At 39.4% G+C, this 17300-nt stretch overlaps 1 long non-coding RNA gene across 1 annotated transcript in view; it reads left to right on the top strand.

Moving 5' to 3' along the window:
- Positions 1-17300, top strand: part of LOC145716602 (uncharacterized) — a 159524-nt gene that overhangs the window by 98064 nt on the left and 44160 nt on the right. The window contains exon 2 of the long non-coding RNA XR_014139416.1: positions 7394-7467. This is a non-coding gene — a long non-coding RNA (uncharacterized LOC145716602). The remainder of the gene's footprint in view (positions 1-7393; positions 7468-17300) is intronic.

The following is a 17300-nucleotide window of genomic DNA, read 5'->3' as shown; positions in this document are numbered from 1 at the left end:
CTGAAAACAAACTGAGGGTTCTAGAGGGGAGGGGGGTGGGAGGATGGGTTGGCCTGGTGGTGGGTATTGAGGAGGGCACGTTCTGCATGGAGCACTGGGTGTTATGCACAAACAATGAATCATGGATCACTTCATCTAGAACTAATGATGTAATGTATGGGGATTAACATAAGAATAAAAAAAAATACAAAAAAAAAAAAAAGAAAAGAAAAAGCTTTAGCTCTTTGGATTTTCAAAGCACTGTTTTTAAACTGGTTAACAAAGCTCTGTAAGGTCTTTGTGAGTATCAATTTCAAGCTTTTTTGAGATCTGGATCCTGCTCTCCAATTTTTCATTACCTTTCACTGCTGTTTTCCCCAGAGCTTTCTTTACTTCCTTTGCATTGTTCTGTTAGGCATTTGACCAAACTTGTCAAATAAACTTTTCCTCAAATTGAATATGAACATTTAAGAGTGCTGACATGTTCAATATCCAAATATCTTATTATCTCTGGTAGGAGTTGGTTCTCTCTATGGAAGGTGAATAAGTAAACCAATGTCTTTTTTTTTTTTTTTGCACATAAGTAAGGCAGCATGCTACGTACTGCCAGGAGGGAACAAGGGAACAAGAAGGTCAGGGGTATAAATCCGATTTCTGTCATCAAAAAAGATACACTTTTTATGTGATTAATTAAAATAAGCTGTGCTTTAAAAAAATAAAAGGAAAGATAGCCATGACCTCAGATAAAAATTAGGCAATTAAGTATTTTTTCCCTAGGGCAGCAAGGAGTTATGAGAAATACCATAATCTGTAAATTTTGTACTAAAATGTTGCTGCTAATAAGATTATAAAACTTATCTTAGGGCGCCTGGGTGGCTCAGTTGGTTAAGCGACTGCCTTCGGCTCAGGTCATGATCCTGGAGTCCCGGGAGCGAGTCCCGCATCGGGCTCCCTGCTCAGCGGGGGGTCTGCTTCTCCCTCTGACCCTCCTCCCTCTCATGTGCTCTCTCTCTCTCATTCTCTCTGTCTCAAATAAATAAATAAAAAATCTTTAAAAAAAAAAAACAAAACAAATTTATCTTAAAGTTTGCTTTGTGTACTTCTATTATTCCTTTGTTCTTCAAAGCTGAAGAAGTTTTTTTCTTCAGTTTTTAACATGAAATGAAAAGACATTTTCCCCCTATATTTTCTTCCTGCCATTATAAAGCTGAGCTGTTTAAAAAGTCTTTTATGTATTAATTCTTTCTCTCTCCATCCTTTGTACAAAACCAGCTCTGAGATTGGGAATAACATTGACTATTGCTAACCCAAGCCCAGTGAATTTAACTTCTCAGAAAACCCAGCATTTGAGGAGACTTCGCATTTATATCTTGGAGTTCCTTGTCCAGTCCTTGGGCAGGATTCCATTGAAATAATCCATGACATGGTGGAGACACTGTCTCTGGAAAGAACTGTCTGATTTGACCTTATGTGTTGATTTTTCTAGAAATCTAGGCATGGGGAGGGCTGGAGGTTGGATGGTGGGAGAGGGAGACTGTAGAAGTGCAGAATACTTAGGTTTACTTGAAGCCAGTTGAGCAGAGGAAGGTTCTGTCTCAGAAGAGCTTGGCTTAGCAGGGCTCAGCTCTCCATTGTTGTGGAATTGGTGAAAAATACACTCATGAGAACCCACATGAAGCATGCCTCCAGAACTCCAAGAGGACTTGTTGCTTTGTTTTGTTAAGTAAACGGTCTTGGGGGAAACTCACTTCACCTTTGTGTGTCCACAATACTTCTTCACACCAATTATGTTGTAATTAACCCCATCATGTAGCTCTTGTGTCCGTCCTGGACCAGGTGTTCCTCATTGGCAGAACTCATCTGTCTCATCTGTGTATCATCACAATGGTGCCAGCCATGTGCCGAGGACCCGGCAGATACTGAATGAAGGCAATGAGCTTATGGAGTTTAGACAAACCCAGAACATAGGCTTCCAAATTTTACAGAACCATTGATGTAACTTCTGTTTTATGTGTAACAGAGCCATCTGTAATGGAGATTCTCTCTGTGTCTCTTTTTACAAACACCTGTATAGTAAACTTCTGATTAATTCTTAGAGTTTTGTGATCAAATGAATTGGCTGAAAACCTTGCCACCTCTTACCACCTTACTTGCCACCCAATAACACTTAATATCACTATCCTCGGGTCCCTTAGCAAGAAGCAATATAGTACAGTGATTAAAAGGGTGGCCCCCGGGAGTCAGGCTGCCTGGGTTTTAAAATCCTACTTTACTCTCTGACTAGCGGCAGACCTCTGGCCAAGCTATTCAGTTTCCTCAGCTGTAAAAATAGGCACAATCCAGCACCTACCTCTTACGTGAATTCAGTGAGGTAACGCAGGCAAAGCACTTACAATCGTGCCTGGAACTCGGTGAGCTTCGAGTCCATAAGTGTCAACCTTTATTAGTAGTAATGTAAAAACCTTTACAAAGTCTCTGCTTGCTTACTTAAAATTTTCATATTGGCATGTGTTGAAAGCAAAGAACACCAGCAGTATGTAAAGTGCCATGTTGGAATCAAACTTCTTTGGGAGAATGAGGTCAAATTCGCTGACGGTGGTTAAGTACAAAAGGGTAAGCTAAGGCCCAGGGACAAGACTTGCCCTCGGTACAAACTGATCACAAGATGATCAGAAATCCATAGGACAGAAGGAAGAAACTTTGATTTAGTTCCTCCCGTACACCAGTACTGTTCTCTGCGCTTTATCCTTGTTTTCCTTTCAAGCAAAACTAACAGTCCTATAAGATAGCTATTATTATTCTCATTTAATAGACAAATAAACTAAAGCTTAGAAAGGTTAAGAAATTGGCCAAATATCACATCAATGCAGTACAGCTAGGATTTGAACCGGCATCTGTCATATGCCATTCCCTCCGCTAATCTTTATAAACATCTTTGGAAGAAGTGAAGTAAATTAATTGTGCCCTGAATAATATAGGACTAGATACTATAGGACTATGAAATCTCAAGGTAGAAACAACCAATTTAAGAATGCTGTTTCGTTCACCGTTGTATTTCTCGTAGTATACAGCCTTGGTGTGCAATATCTGTGAAATGAGTACGTTTATGGATGAATGACCAGAAGTGTGAATTCCATGCTCCTGGGATGAGATTGTTTAGTTTGGCTGAGGATCTCAGGGCAATCTGGCCTACATCTTAAGCCATCGCATGTGTTTCCTGCTCTAGCTGTCATAGCAGGTGAAAGAGAAAGTTATTTAATGTAACATTTGTCTCAAATTACTTGTAGGCCAGTAAAAAAGCAGACCACAGATGTAATCAGTGGGATCGGATGCTGTTTTAAACCCTTCTTCCCCCACCCCACAGGGGCCATCCTAGAGCCTTTATGTCCTGGAACCCTGCATGCCCCACTGCAGACACCTCTCCTGATTTATGATGACATCAGTTCCATAGAGTGCTACAGGTGAGGACGTGGACTAGTTTCTGAGTATATCCCAATTCCCTTCTGCCTCCTAAACCCCTTCGTAAAAGTTCTACTCATGTCACCAAGACTGAACGCTTATGCTGTATGCCATGAGAAATACAGGTTTTACTTAGATGAACTACAGAGCTGACAAACACAACAAAATGAAATGGAATAATGGACGCGGAACCAGGGATGTGCTGCAATAAGGATGGGATATGTGGGAGTAAGCGGGGAGGTGAGAGAGGGTGAGGGGGCGCTCGGGAGGGTCTTTGAATGGAAGTTCACCCTCTGGCAAAGGGGGATTGCCACTTGTATCCCTTTGCGACAGAACTTCTTGCCCCCATCACATGGTAACCACTTCACAGCAGGAAGACGGATCGGCCACCCCCTGCAATCAGGGGAGAAAACGCCATCAACAGAATCCGCTCATTCTCCCGCCCTATAATGTTGACCCTCTGGGTGGCATTGCTAACCTATTTTCTTTATAAGACCATAGAACAGGTATATTTTCCCCTGCCAGACTTTGCGCGCTTTCTTCTCAGTTGATTTATTCACCCATGGCTTTTTTTTTTTTTTTAAAGATTTTTATTTATTTGACAGAGAGAGCACAAGCAGAGGGAGAGAGAGGGAGAAGCAGGCTCCCCACTGAGCAAGGAGCCCGATGTGGGACTTGATCCCAGGACCCTGGGATCATGACCCGGGCCGAAGGCAGCCGCTTAACCGACTGAGACACCCAAACATCCCTTCACCCATGGCTTTATGCAGCCACTCAACAAAAATTGCTTGAGGGCCTCTCTGTGCCAGGATCTGTTTTAGGGGTAAACGCCTGCCTCGGTGGTGCTGGGGGGCGATTCTTATGTCCTGTGCTTGCAGCTACTCCACCAGGTTGGTCACTCCATAACCTTCTGTTGCTCTTTCATTGTCATTTGGCAGGTGTCTGCCTGCTTCTTCTCTCTAATTATGTACGGGGCGGAATTCAGTGCTTTGGGGATATGGATGATTATAGTGAACGGGCCTCTGGATGGGTCTATTATCTTGGTGAATGGTGCATATTTTTTTTTTTTTTCAGAAGTTCTTTTACTCTGGAGCTAGATATTTTTTTTTAATTTAATTTTTTTTAAAGATTTTATTTCTTTATTTGACAGAGAGAGAACACAAGCAGGGGGAGAGGCAGAGGCAGAGGGAGAAGCAGACTCCCCGCTGAGCAGGGAGCCCGACATGGGGCTGCATCCCAGGACCCCGGGATCATGACCTGAGCCGAAGGCAGACGCTTAACAGACTGAGCCAACCAGGCACCCCTGGAGCTAGATATTTTAAAGCGAAACAATCCAGAAGGGGCTCAAGAGTCAGAGTTGTTGGATGAGTCCCCAAACCTGGGAGCAAATGCAGTTGGGCTCTAGGGCCTCTGAGAGTGGAGCTTGACTGCTGTCAGCTGAGAGCCTCATGTCTGCCCTCAGCCAGGAAGCGGTACAGTGGGAATGAGAATTCTCATAGTCTCATTCTCGGGCTAGTGCTTTTTCTGTCGACTCATTTGCCTAGGAGGGCTTAGCCCTTTTTGGACATTTATTGTGTTTTGTTGCAGGAATCCAACACAAGGCAGGTTTCTCAGGTAGTTATAGAAGGGGCTGTGACAGCTAAGTGGGGTGGGAGGCAGGGAGACCTGACAGCAGACAGAACAGTGAAGTGGCAGGAGAGTGGGTTTGAGGGACACTTTTTGTTTCCTTCCATTTTGTTCTGGGCTGGCCTTAGTCAGGATGTCTGGCCCTGAGTGCTGGTGGATTTTGTGTACTGGCAACGGCCAGGGGGAGGGGGAATATGTATAGGTTCCCGACAGTCTGTGGGAAATAGGTGTGTGCGTGTGTGAGAGAGAGAGAGAGAAGGAAAGGGGATCACAGTACGGGGGTGTGATATTTATTCTGATTGCCTATTCAAATCATTTTTTTGAAATATGAGTTTTATTGAGGTATATTTGACAAATAAAATTGTAAGATATTTAAGGTGTACATCATGGTGATTTGATATATTCATATACATTGTGAAAGATCCCCCCATCTAGTTCATTAATACATCCATCCCCACACATATTTATCTTTTTTTTTTGCGAGACTGTTTAAGTTCTCTCTTAGCAACTTTCACTTATACAATACAGTGTTGTCAACTATGGTCACCATGTTTTACATTAGATCCTCACACTGTATTCATCTTACAGCTGAAAGTTTGTATTCTTTTACCAACCTTTCCCTTTTCCCTCACCCCCAGCCTCTGGCAGCCACTTCTACTCTTCGTTTCTATGAGTTTAACTTTTTTCCCACATATTCCACATAATTCCACATATAGGTGATACCATGCTCTATTTGTCTTCCTCTATCTGGCTTATTTCACTTAGCATAATGCTCTCAAGGTCCATCCACGTTATCACAAATGGCAGGGTTTCCTTCTTTCTCGCGGCTGAATACTATTCCACAGGCTATCCGTACACCACATCTTCTTTTTTTTTTTTAATTAACATATAATGTATTATTTGTTTCATGGGTACAGACCTGTGATTCTTCAGTCTTACACAATTCACAGCGCTCACCATAGTACATACCCTCCCCAATGTCCATCACCCAGCCACCCCATCCCTCCCACCCCCCTCCACTCCAGCAACCCTCAGTTTGTTTCCTGAGATTAAGAGTCTCTTATGGTTTGTCTTCCTCTCTGGTTTTGTCTCGTTTTATTTGTCCCTTCCTTCCCCTATGATCCTCTGTCTTGTTTCTCAAATTCCTCATATCAGTGAAATCGTATAATACTTGTCTTTCTCTGATTGATCTGTTTCACTTAGCATACCTTCTAGTTCCATCCATGTCATTGCAAATGGCAAGATTTCATTTTTTGATGGCTGCATAATATTCCATTATATATACCACATCTTCTTTATCCATTCATCTGTTGATGGACATCTAGGCTCTTTCCATAGTTTGGCTATTGTGGACATTGCTGCTTTATATAAACATTGGGGTGCACGTGCCCCTTCGGATCACTACATTTGTATCTTTGGGGTAAATACCCAGTAGTGCAATTGCTGGGTCATAGGTTAGCTCTATTTTCAACTTTTGAGGAACCTCCATACTGTTTTCCAGAGTGGCTGCACCAGCTTGCATTCCCACCAACAGTGTAGGAGGGTTCCCCTTTCTCCACATCCTCACCAACAACTGTCATTTCCTGACTTGTTAATTTTAGCCATTCTGACTGGTGTGAGGTGGTATCTCATTGAGGTTTTGATTTGGATTTCCCTGATGCCGAGCGATGTTGAGCACTTTTTCATGTATCTGTTGGCCATTTGGATGTCTTCTTTGCAGAAATGTCTGTTCATGTCTTCTGCCCATTTCTTGTATTCAAATCATTTTCAAATGATTCAAATCATGGGGCATTTTCCTTAAAAATAAAAAGAAGTCCTAATAATAATAATAATAATAATAATAATTAAAAATAATAAAATCAGAACTAGAACTTGATGTGCATTGTTTAAAAAAATCCTTCTAAATATGTTCCTTTGATTTTAGAAGTTGGCTTTGGTCTCCGAATTCTGGAAGATGTAATGGAATATTAAAGATGGTCTGGAATGGCACCTTCATGGGTGTGATTTTTTTTTTTTAGTAGAGTTGACACACTATAAATTATACTAGTTTCAGCTATATACAACAGTGATTTGACAACTCTATACATGATGTTCTGCTCACCACAAGTGTAGCTAAGATCTGTCACCACACAAGGCTATTACAATACCATTGACTATATTCCCTGTGCTGTACCTCTCATCCTTATGACTTATGCATTCCATGACTGGAAGCCTGGGCCTCTCACTCCCCTTCACCCATTTTTGCCCATCCTCCTATCTCCCTCCCCTCTGACAACCACCATTTTGTTTTTCTGTATTTATTGGTGTGATTTTTTTATTCATTTCACAGACAGGAGAAACCTGCAATGCACAGTCAAATGAACTATTGCAGTCCACGTGGAGCAGAGAGCAAGGCTGGATGGGGTGAGTACAGAGAGTGAAGGGTTTGGAAGCTGAGTTCACAGTCAGTAAAACTACCAACCCACTGAGAGGATTTTAGCAAAATAGGGTTCTTTCTGTTCCAGAATTTCATGACGCAGGTTCAAGTTTTACATGAATTCTGTACAATCAAAATTCCCATCTGCATGAATCATTGAGAGAAGAGGGTTTCCGATGGAATTATTCAGACAGACATGGTTCATCTTTCAAGTCAGTGATGGAAAATGATGATAGGGACTCCAGGATCAGATGGCCAAGGTTCAGAAATGTAATTCATTCACCATGAGGACATTTTGAAACTGAACTTAACATTGTCCAGGTTTAGGCCTTCTGTTTTGGTCACTTTTTAGTTAAAATGTCTGGTAAGCAATGTTTATCTTAGTAATGGCAGAGCTAATGTCTGAATAGGGACACCACTAGAAAATTAATGCATAAGGTTTTTCTGTTTCTAATATAAAGGAGTCATCTATTAGCATAAACTATGCTTTGAAGATAGGGACTAGCACATGGAACAAATATTGTGAGCCTAGGATTCTATTGTGGAATACGGTATTTGTTACAGTGAAAGATGATTATCAAAATTCAAACATTCTGACTGAGTAGCACTGATGGGTAAAAGGAGAGGGATATCTTGGTTAAAGTACATGATTGTTCTTGAAAATGTGAGTGTAATTAGGATTCCAGTAGGGTGCCTGTGTGGCTCATTCAGTTAAGTGTCTGCCTTTGGCTCAGGTCATGACCTCAGGGTCCTGGGTTGAGCCCCGTGTTGGGAGCCTTCTTCTCCCTCTCCCTCTGCTGCTCTGCCCCGCCCCTGTGTGCGCTCTCTCTCTAAAATAAATATATATATATATTTTAAAAAGGATTCCGATGAATTATTTTGCTAACTGTTCTTTATTATACAAAATAATGTATTATAAATGGAAAAACTAATCTCTCTTCTTGAGAAAAAAATCATTTGAGAAAATCTTGCTTACAAAGGGTTCCTGGAAATTCCACAGAAGATCCTTTTTTCTGTAGATTTGTTCATTTTCTCACTACCCCATAGACCTTTTTCTGATGTTTTAGTTTGATGTTCTAGATCTGACAGGGTGCTGCGTCCCTCAGATATGCAGAGTAAATCTTTCTTGTATGATTGCTTCATATTTTTAAAAAAGATGTATTTAAGACTTCTATTATAGACCCACTTTTATCATGGTGGGCGTGTAAGCTGTTTTCCACCTTTTTTGGAGAGCAAATTGACAATAAATATTCAGAACCTTAATCTACTGCACATCCTTTAGCTCAGTAATTTCACATCTGGAATTTTGTTCTGTTGCAATGATCAGAGATTAAAGACTAAACTGGTGTACAGAGATTTCATGTAAGAACATACATAAGAAAATTGGAAATGAACAGGGGCACCTGGGTGGCTCAGTCATTAAGCGTCTGCCTTCGGCTCAGGTCATGATCCCGGGGTCCTGGGATCGAGCCCCGCATCAGGCTCCGTGCTCAGTGGGAAGCCTGCTTCTCCCTCTCCCACTCCCCCTGCTTGTGTTCCCTCCCTCGCTGTCTCTCTCTCTGTCAAATAAGTAAATAAAAATCTTAAAAAAAAAAAAAAAGAAAATTGGAAATGAATGACATCCAGTAGTGGGGAATAATTATGTTACAATATACCCGCACAATGAAATTTTATGTAGTCATTAAAGCCATGTTTGTATAGCCCATTTAGTGCTCTGATGTTAAATTAAAAAGAGAAGAAGTATGTAAAGTATGTAAAGTAATATAAAAGATATATTCCCAGTTTTCTTTTAACCAAAATAGTTTGAGGTATGATTTACATACAGTATGATCTTCCCTGTTCAGGTATGTACTTTGATTAGTTTTGACAAATGTGTACAGTCATTTAATAACCCCACAATCAAGATATAGACTCTACCACCCCAAAAAGTTTCCTTTTGTCCCTGGTAGTTAATACTCTTCCTCTATTCTCAGTCCTTGGCAAACTATAGTTTTGTGTTTTCCAGAATGTCAGATAAATGGAATCATGTTGCTCATTGCATCTGCCTTCCTTCATCTCTGAGATTCATCTGTGTTGTATGCATCAGTATTTCACTCCCCCTCCCTTTTATTTTTAGAGAGCGGGAGGGAGGGGGGAGGGGCAGAGGGAGTGGGAGAGAATCTTAAGGAGGCTCCACGCATGCCCAGCGCGGAGCCCCATGTGGGGCTTGATCTCACAACCCTGAGATCATGACCTGAGCTGAAATCAAGAGTTGATCGCTTAACCGACTGAGCTGCCCAGGTGCCCCTTCACTCCATCTATTGTAGAACACCATTACATTGTATAGACATTTGTTCATTCACTGGTCCACAGACGTTTGGATTGTTTCCAGTTTCTGGGAATTGTGGACCAGTGAGTAGAGGACATAATATTTTTATATCTCTTGGATAGACAACATGGGAAGATTACTGGGTCATATGGTGAATGTAAGTTTAAGAAATTGCTAATCTCTTTTAAAGAGTGTCTGTACCATTTTGCATTCCTACCAGCAATGAGAGTTCCAATTGCTTTGCATCCTCTACACTCGTGGAATCGTCTATTTTAAAATTTTAGCCATTCTAGTAGATGTGCAATGGTATCTCATTTTCCTAGTAATTAATGCCAAGTATCTTTCCATGTGCTTATAAGCTATCCATGTATTTTCTCTAGTGAAATGTCTATTTAAGTCTCTTAAAATTGTGGTTGATTTTTTATTGAGTTTTGAGAGTTCTTTATATATGCTATATATAATTCCTTTGTCAGATATGTGATTTGCAAATAGTTTTCCCAGTTTATAGCTTGTCTTTTCAGTTTCCTAATAGTGTCTTTTTAATGAGCACAAGTTTTTAGTTTATCAACTTAGCTATTTTTAATTTTATGGTTCATGCTTTTTTTGTAATAAACTTCTTAGTTTGAATAGTTTTAGATTTATAAAAGAAATTGTGAAAATAACACAGTTCTCATACATCCCAAGCCACTTTCCCTATATTAATGTAGATATGGTTCATTTGTCACAAGCGACGAATATGGTTTATGTTTTTTGTGTCTTATCTAGGAAGTCTTTGCTTGTTCCAAAGTCACAATGATTTACTGTAGAAATTTTCTGTAGAATGTTTTTATGTAGAAATTTTATAGTTTTAGCTTTTAGGTTTCAGTCTATGATACATTTTCTTTTCTTTTCTTTTTTTTAAAAGATTTTATTTATTTATTTGACAGAGAGACAGCGGGGGGGTAGTGGGAGAGGGAGAAGCAGGCTTCCCGTTGAGCAGGGAGCCTGATGCGGGGCTCAATCCCAGGACCCTGGGATCACGCGACCTGAGCCAAAGGCAGACGCTTAACGACTGAGCCACCCAGGTGCCCCTATGATACATTTTCAATGAATTTTCGTGTATGATTTGAAATAATGTTGAGATTAATTTTTGTTTCTGTGTGGGCATTCAGTTTTTCCAGCACTATTTGCTGAATAGACCTTTAATTAATATATATATTTATATTATGTACATCATATGTTTTTTATTTTATTATATATAATAAAACATTTGTATATATAATATATATTTTTACGTTAATATTTACATATAACTTATGCATATTTATATAAATATAAAAAAGCCTGACTGCATTGTGGTTCCTCTTTTTCCATGTGGTTTAGTCCAGAAGTTGAGAATCCTATACTCTCTACTTCTGCATCTACCCTTACCATAAACCCCCATTACTTAACACAACTTGAGTGGATCTATGTTTCTTGCAACCTAAAGGAAACTTACTAGCAAGCAAACCTAACACAGTAAAAAAAAATTACTTTTGTTCCTATTTTTAATTCCAGTACATTTTTTTAGCATCCATTGGGAAGTTCTGTTTCTTCTATTGTCTGGCTTTTATGGGGTGTGGATGAATGACTAAAGAAAATCGTGCGCTGGCCCCAAAATTTCTCTTCCAAGGTTTGGCCTCCATGTGTGAAACTAGAGCTATGTCTTTTATTATAACATTATAGTTCTGAGAGTTGTAAATACATTGCTAAGATCAATGGATAACATACTAATATGTTAACCAGTTACTTATTTTTAAATTTATTTTGCATATTATCCCAGCTCAAAGTCCAGAGTTCTGAAAACAAGTAAATTCTGAAAGAGAGGGTTGCAAGTAGAAATTTTCTGAACAGATGCCAAGACTTGTACTTGTGAAACTGGTTATCAAAGATGGTAAAAGGGTTGCCAAAGCTTGGTTTTGCATCCTTGATATGTAGCACATGATGGTGAAGGTCATAGACTAAGGAGTCCGAGTCCCTTGTTTCAAGGCCTCTCCCTAACTTGTGTGAGCTTGAACAGATTACAAAGCCTCCTATGGCCTCAATTCTTTCTTCTGCCCACAGGGGCGATTGGGAGGCTCCTATCAGGTCATGTACCTGGTGCAGAGGAAGTGGTCAGCAGCTGTCAGTTCATCTCTTTGCTCCTTATAGTCCCAGCTCTCAGGCATGGGGGCCTGGAGGCCTGAACTGCCTGCATTTTCAGGCTAATTGTTCACTTTGCTGTGAAGGCTTCCCATTTCACTGAGCCCTTGAGCCACCCCATCTGTTCAGTCATCTCTGTTTCCCCATGTGGGTTCCCTCCTCCTTTTTAAGACCCTTAATTAGTTTTGGGTGATAGAATGAACAGCACCACCTGAGCATCAGTTATTAGCAATAAGTGAGTTTCCTCTGAGTAGCTATTGTACACTAATTATTCCCACAAAAAGCTAGTTTTCTGCAGCTCTGATTACCTGCTAAATTATACCAATGCATATTGAAAAACTTTTTTTCCTTGTTGTTTTGAAATCATTTGCCTCAGGTTCATCTAGTGAAACCAGAAACACCTGCAATAACATTGAGATGAAATTCTTTTGTTTTACTTTTTTTCACTTTTTAACTCCGGTGCCTTTTTATTTTTTATTTTTGTAGCATCCCTTTGGGAAGTTCTATTTCTTTTTTCCTCTGGCTCATGTTTCCTAAATGGACAATTCATTGTTTAATAGTTGCTATCTCTGGGAGGTGTTGCTCTTTGCCAGGGGTGGTAATTGTCATGCCAGGCCTGGGGTGTTAATTCTTTCACTGACTTTTGCTCCACGTCCACATGACGTGGCAACAGGATAAAGAAGCTACTGAGTTGAACCAGCTAGAAATTCAATTCAACTAGATTAGATTAGCACCTGCTAGAGGCAATGGGCATAGTGGTTAGAGCAGGAGGCACAGAAATGAAGCACATTTCATTTGGCTGGGTATAAGAAAAAAACTCTTTCCAGCACTACAATCAAGTTTTCTGTGCTTTTGTTGAACCATGGGATAAGTGTATAACATACTACAAGCCCATATTACTTCGGATGTTTATTTTAATTTCACATTGGGTCTCAGTTTCAGAGATACCATAGGGAGTGGTGTACATGCTTAGTCTAAAGGGGGCACGGCTATTTAGATCTGTGACTGACTTCTTTTTCTTTATAACTTTTTGTACAACAGTTAATTTCATAATTAATTAGAAAACAGACTTGAAGATTGTAATTGGGAGGAAATCTGGTAAGGAGTCATTGCAGTTGGCCAGGAGAACTGAAAATGACAGGGATTAGTTTAGGGGTCAGGAAATGGAGAGATGAGGACAGCTTTGGGATTTTTAAAAAAATGCTTTTTGTTTAATTAATATTCTATAAAAAGAACTTTCTTTTCGGTGTATAGTGCTCTGAGTTTTAACGAATGTATAGAGTCATACAGACACCACCGCAATTATACTGTAGAACAGTTCTGTCGCCTCCCAGAATTCCCTCATGTTGTGGTCAACCCCTCCCCCACACCTAAGCCCTGACATCCACCCACCTCCATCTATAATGTCATACAAATAGAACCTTGCTGTAGTTAGCTTTCTGAGACTGGTTTCTGTCATTCAACGGAATGCCTTTTACAATACATCAATTTCTTAGTATTTCATTGTATGGATATACTAGGGTTTGTGTAACTCCTTTTCCTGAAGGACATTTGAGTTATTCCATTTTGGTGGTTAGGAGTAGAACTGCTGTAAACATTTGTGTGCATGTTTTTGTGTAAATATAAGTTTTCACATCTTTAGAGTAAAAAGCTAGGTGTGGGATTAATGGGTCATATGATGTGTATGTTTAACTTTATAAGAAACCACCAAACTATTTTCCAAGGTGGATGTGACATTTTGCATTCCCACCGGCAGTGCAGAGCTGCAGTTGGTCTGCATCCTTGCAAGTATTTGGTATTGTCTTACAAAGTAATTATTTCAGTAGGTGTATAGTGGTATCTCATTGTGGTTTTAATTTGCATTTCCCTAAAGCCTAATGATGTTGAGCATCTTTTCATGTACTTAAATATATGATATTCTGGATATGGGACCTTTGCTGGGTACATGATTTGCAAATATTTTCTCCCAGTCTGTAGCTTGTCTTTTTGTTCTTTTAACAGTGTCTTTTACAAAGCAAAAGTTTCAATATTGATGAAGTCCAATTTGATTTTTTTCTTTTAAATAAATCCAATTTATAAAGCTTATAACTTCAGACATAAATTTTTGCCTTTTATTGCCATGCATTTACTATTAAATACTAGCATCAGAATATTTTCAGGTTGCTCCTTATAGTTGCACAAGTTGTGCACTGCACAGTTCTAGGAGGCATGATTTACATGGACTACAGTGTGAATGGTAACCCCCAAAGCTGTGAGTGTACAAATTGTACAACCATACATTATCTCTTTGGGTGTCTTCTCTACTGCACAGACTGCTTTCATTGCTGTGGTTCTGTTTTACTTCTCCTGCCATTTATTATTATGTGGAGTCTATATGGCAGCTATATTTAAGAAGCTTCTGTATATGAATCATCTAAAGCTAACTTGTTCCTACTGACTCTCAACTAGCTCATGGCCCATCCTTGGGGTTCCACGAACATCATGCTTTCAGGCTTTTTTCCTTAGCTTTCTCTCTCTATTAATTTGCATTTAGGGAAATTGGAAACTCCCTGCAGTCAGCCAGTTTTTACTGTCTACACAGCCATGGTTTTGAAACTCACATCCAAACAAAAGACTAAAAACTTAAGATTTGTAGCATCATCCATTATGCCCTTCTGGATTTGCAAAAAAAAAAAAAGCATCAGAATATAAAAAGCAGGAAAAAAAAGCAACAGAATATAAAGACAGAAATGCCATTTGCAGGGAATATTTTGGCTATGAGTAATTCATTATTAACTCTGAGACACTCTGAGGGGGCGCATGACCTCCCTCTGACAATAGGAATGTACCATTCAGTGTTAGGAGATTTATTATATTGTGAATATTTGCTCCCAGTTAAAGATGGGATCGCCAACTGTTAATTGATCAACATTGTTGCAGCAGAACCAGGAAAATTCAACAGAACAGAACTGTTCTAGGTGTGCAACAACATCATTATCTTCATCATTAATACAAGCTCTAAAATGCTGCACTGGGATGCAGGGATAGGGAAGGATGAGCAAGTATCCTGCTTTTGAGTTGTTTTTATTAAAAAATCAGGTGGATTATGTTTTTATGTAGAGAAGGCACATAATAAGATTGTATCTTGGGAACGAGCATAAGTTAAATGGAGAAGTTGGTAAAGAGGGCTTAAGGTTTGGGAGGAGTGGGTGTATAATATCACAGGAAAGTAAAAAGATTATTTAAGAAGGTATCACTGGGGCGCCTGGGTGGCTCAGTCGGTTAAGTATCTGCCTTCAGCTCAGGTCATGGTCCCAGGGTCCTGGGATAGAGCCCTGCATCAGGCTCCCTGCTCAGCGGGGAGTCTGCCTGTCCCTCTCCCTCTGACCCTCCCCTCGCTCGTTCTCTCTCTTTCATAAATAAATAAAAATTAATAATAATAATAAAGAAGGGATCATTGCTTGGAGAATCCAAAGAAATGAGTTGAGAGATAAGGGGAGGGACTTATTTACTGAGGGGCTATTGATCCCACTCTTAAGAAATGGTAGTATACAAAAAGGTGGAACCAACAGGTGTTTTTTTGTTTGGTAAGTAAGCCCAGGAAGGTATTATAGGAAAGGTGATCTTTCCAGGTGTCTTCCACCTAGCTGACCTCTTCATAATAGCTACAGTATGATTTCAGAAAGCATCCTGTTTTTCACCATTAAAGATGGTGAAAAATTTATGATGCTAGGCTTAGGCTGTGTGTGTGTTTAAATAGATATGTCCTTTATCAAGTTGATTAAGTCTCCCTGTATTCCTAGTTTGTTGAGAGGATTTTTAAATTTTTTATCAATGGGTGTTAGGTTTTGCCAAATGCTTTCTTTTCATCTGTTGTTAAGATTATATGATTTTCCTTCTTTAGCTTGTTGTGGTGGATTACACTAATTGATTTTTGGATATTGAAGCAGTCTTGCATACTTGCACTAAATCTCTCTTGGTTATGGGTATATAATTCTTTTTATACATTGTTGGATTTGATTTGCTAACATTTTATTGGGGATTTTGCATCTATGTAAATGAAAGATACTGGTCTCCAGTTTTCCTTTCTTATAATATCTTTATCTTGTTTTATGAATGCTGGCCTCCTAGAATGAGTTAGGAAGTATTCCCTCTGCTTTTATTTTCAGGAAGAGATTATAGAGGATTAGCATCATATTTCCTTTAAATGTTTGGTAGAATTCATTTGTGAAACCATCCAGACCAGATACTTTCTATTTGGGAGGTTATTCTTGATTATATTTATTTAATATGTATAGGCCTATCTAATTAATCTATTTTTCCTTGTATGAGTTTTAGTAGTTTGTATCTTTTAAAGAATTGATCTATTTCATCTAAGTTATGAAATTTGGGGGCATAGGGTTGTTCATAACATTTTTTTTTAAAGATTTTATTTATTTTTTAGAGAGCGAGCGAGAGAGAAACAGCATGAGAGGGGAGAGGGTCAGAGGGAGAAGCAGGCTCCCTGCTGAGCCGGGAGCCCGATGCGGGACTCGATCCCAGGACCCTGGGATCATGACCTGAGCCGAAGGCAGACGCTTAACCATCTGAGCCACCCAGGCGCCCCGTTCATAACATTTTTTATTATCCTTTTGATGTTCATGGAATTAGTAGTGGTTACCCCTCTTTCATTTCTGATATTAGCAATTTGTGCCTTTTTTTTTTTTTGGATAGCTTGGCTAGGAGTTTATTTATATTATTGATCTTTTCAAAGAACCAGCTTTTGATTTCTCTATTGATTTTCTTTTTTTAAAAAAAGATTTTATTTATTTATTTGAGAGAGAGAGAGTGCACACAAGTGGGTGGGGGGATGGGCAGAGGGGGAGGGAGAGGAAGAAGCAGACTCTTCACTGAGCAGGGAGCCCAACTCGGGGCCTCCGTTGATTTTCTTTAATAATTTCCTGTCTTTTATTTTATTGATACCTGTTCTAATTTTTTATTATTTCTTTTCTTCTGCTTGCTTCAGCCTTCATGTACCTCTTCCTCTAGTTTCCTAAGGTGGAAGTTTAGGCTACTCATTTAAGATCTTTCTTCTTTTCTAATATGCATTCAATGCTGCAAATTTCAGTTTAAGATTTCACTGCCTCCCACACATTTTAATAGTTGTATTTTCATTTTCATTTAGCCCAAACTATTTTTTTTTCTTCCAAAATTTTATTTAAATTCAAGTTAGTTAATATATAGTGCAGTATTAGTTTCAGGAGTAGAATTTAGTGATTCATCACTTATACATAATACCCAGTGCTCATCACAACAAGTGCCCTCCTTAATACCCATCACCCATTTAGCCCATCCCCTGCCCACCCCTTTCCATCAACCTTCAGTTTGTTCTCT

The sequence above is a fragment of the Leptonychotes weddellii genome, chromosome 12 (assembly GCF_054177405.1).
Source record: "Leptonychotes weddellii isolate Sample4059 chromosome 12, ASM5417740v2, whole genome shotgun sequence".
Lineage (NCBI taxonomy): Eukaryota > Metazoa > Chordata > Mammalia > Carnivora > Phocidae > Leptonychotes > Leptonychotes weddellii.
Note: the sequence above shows the minus strand (reverse complement) of the source record. Positions and strands in the feature narration are given on the sequence as shown.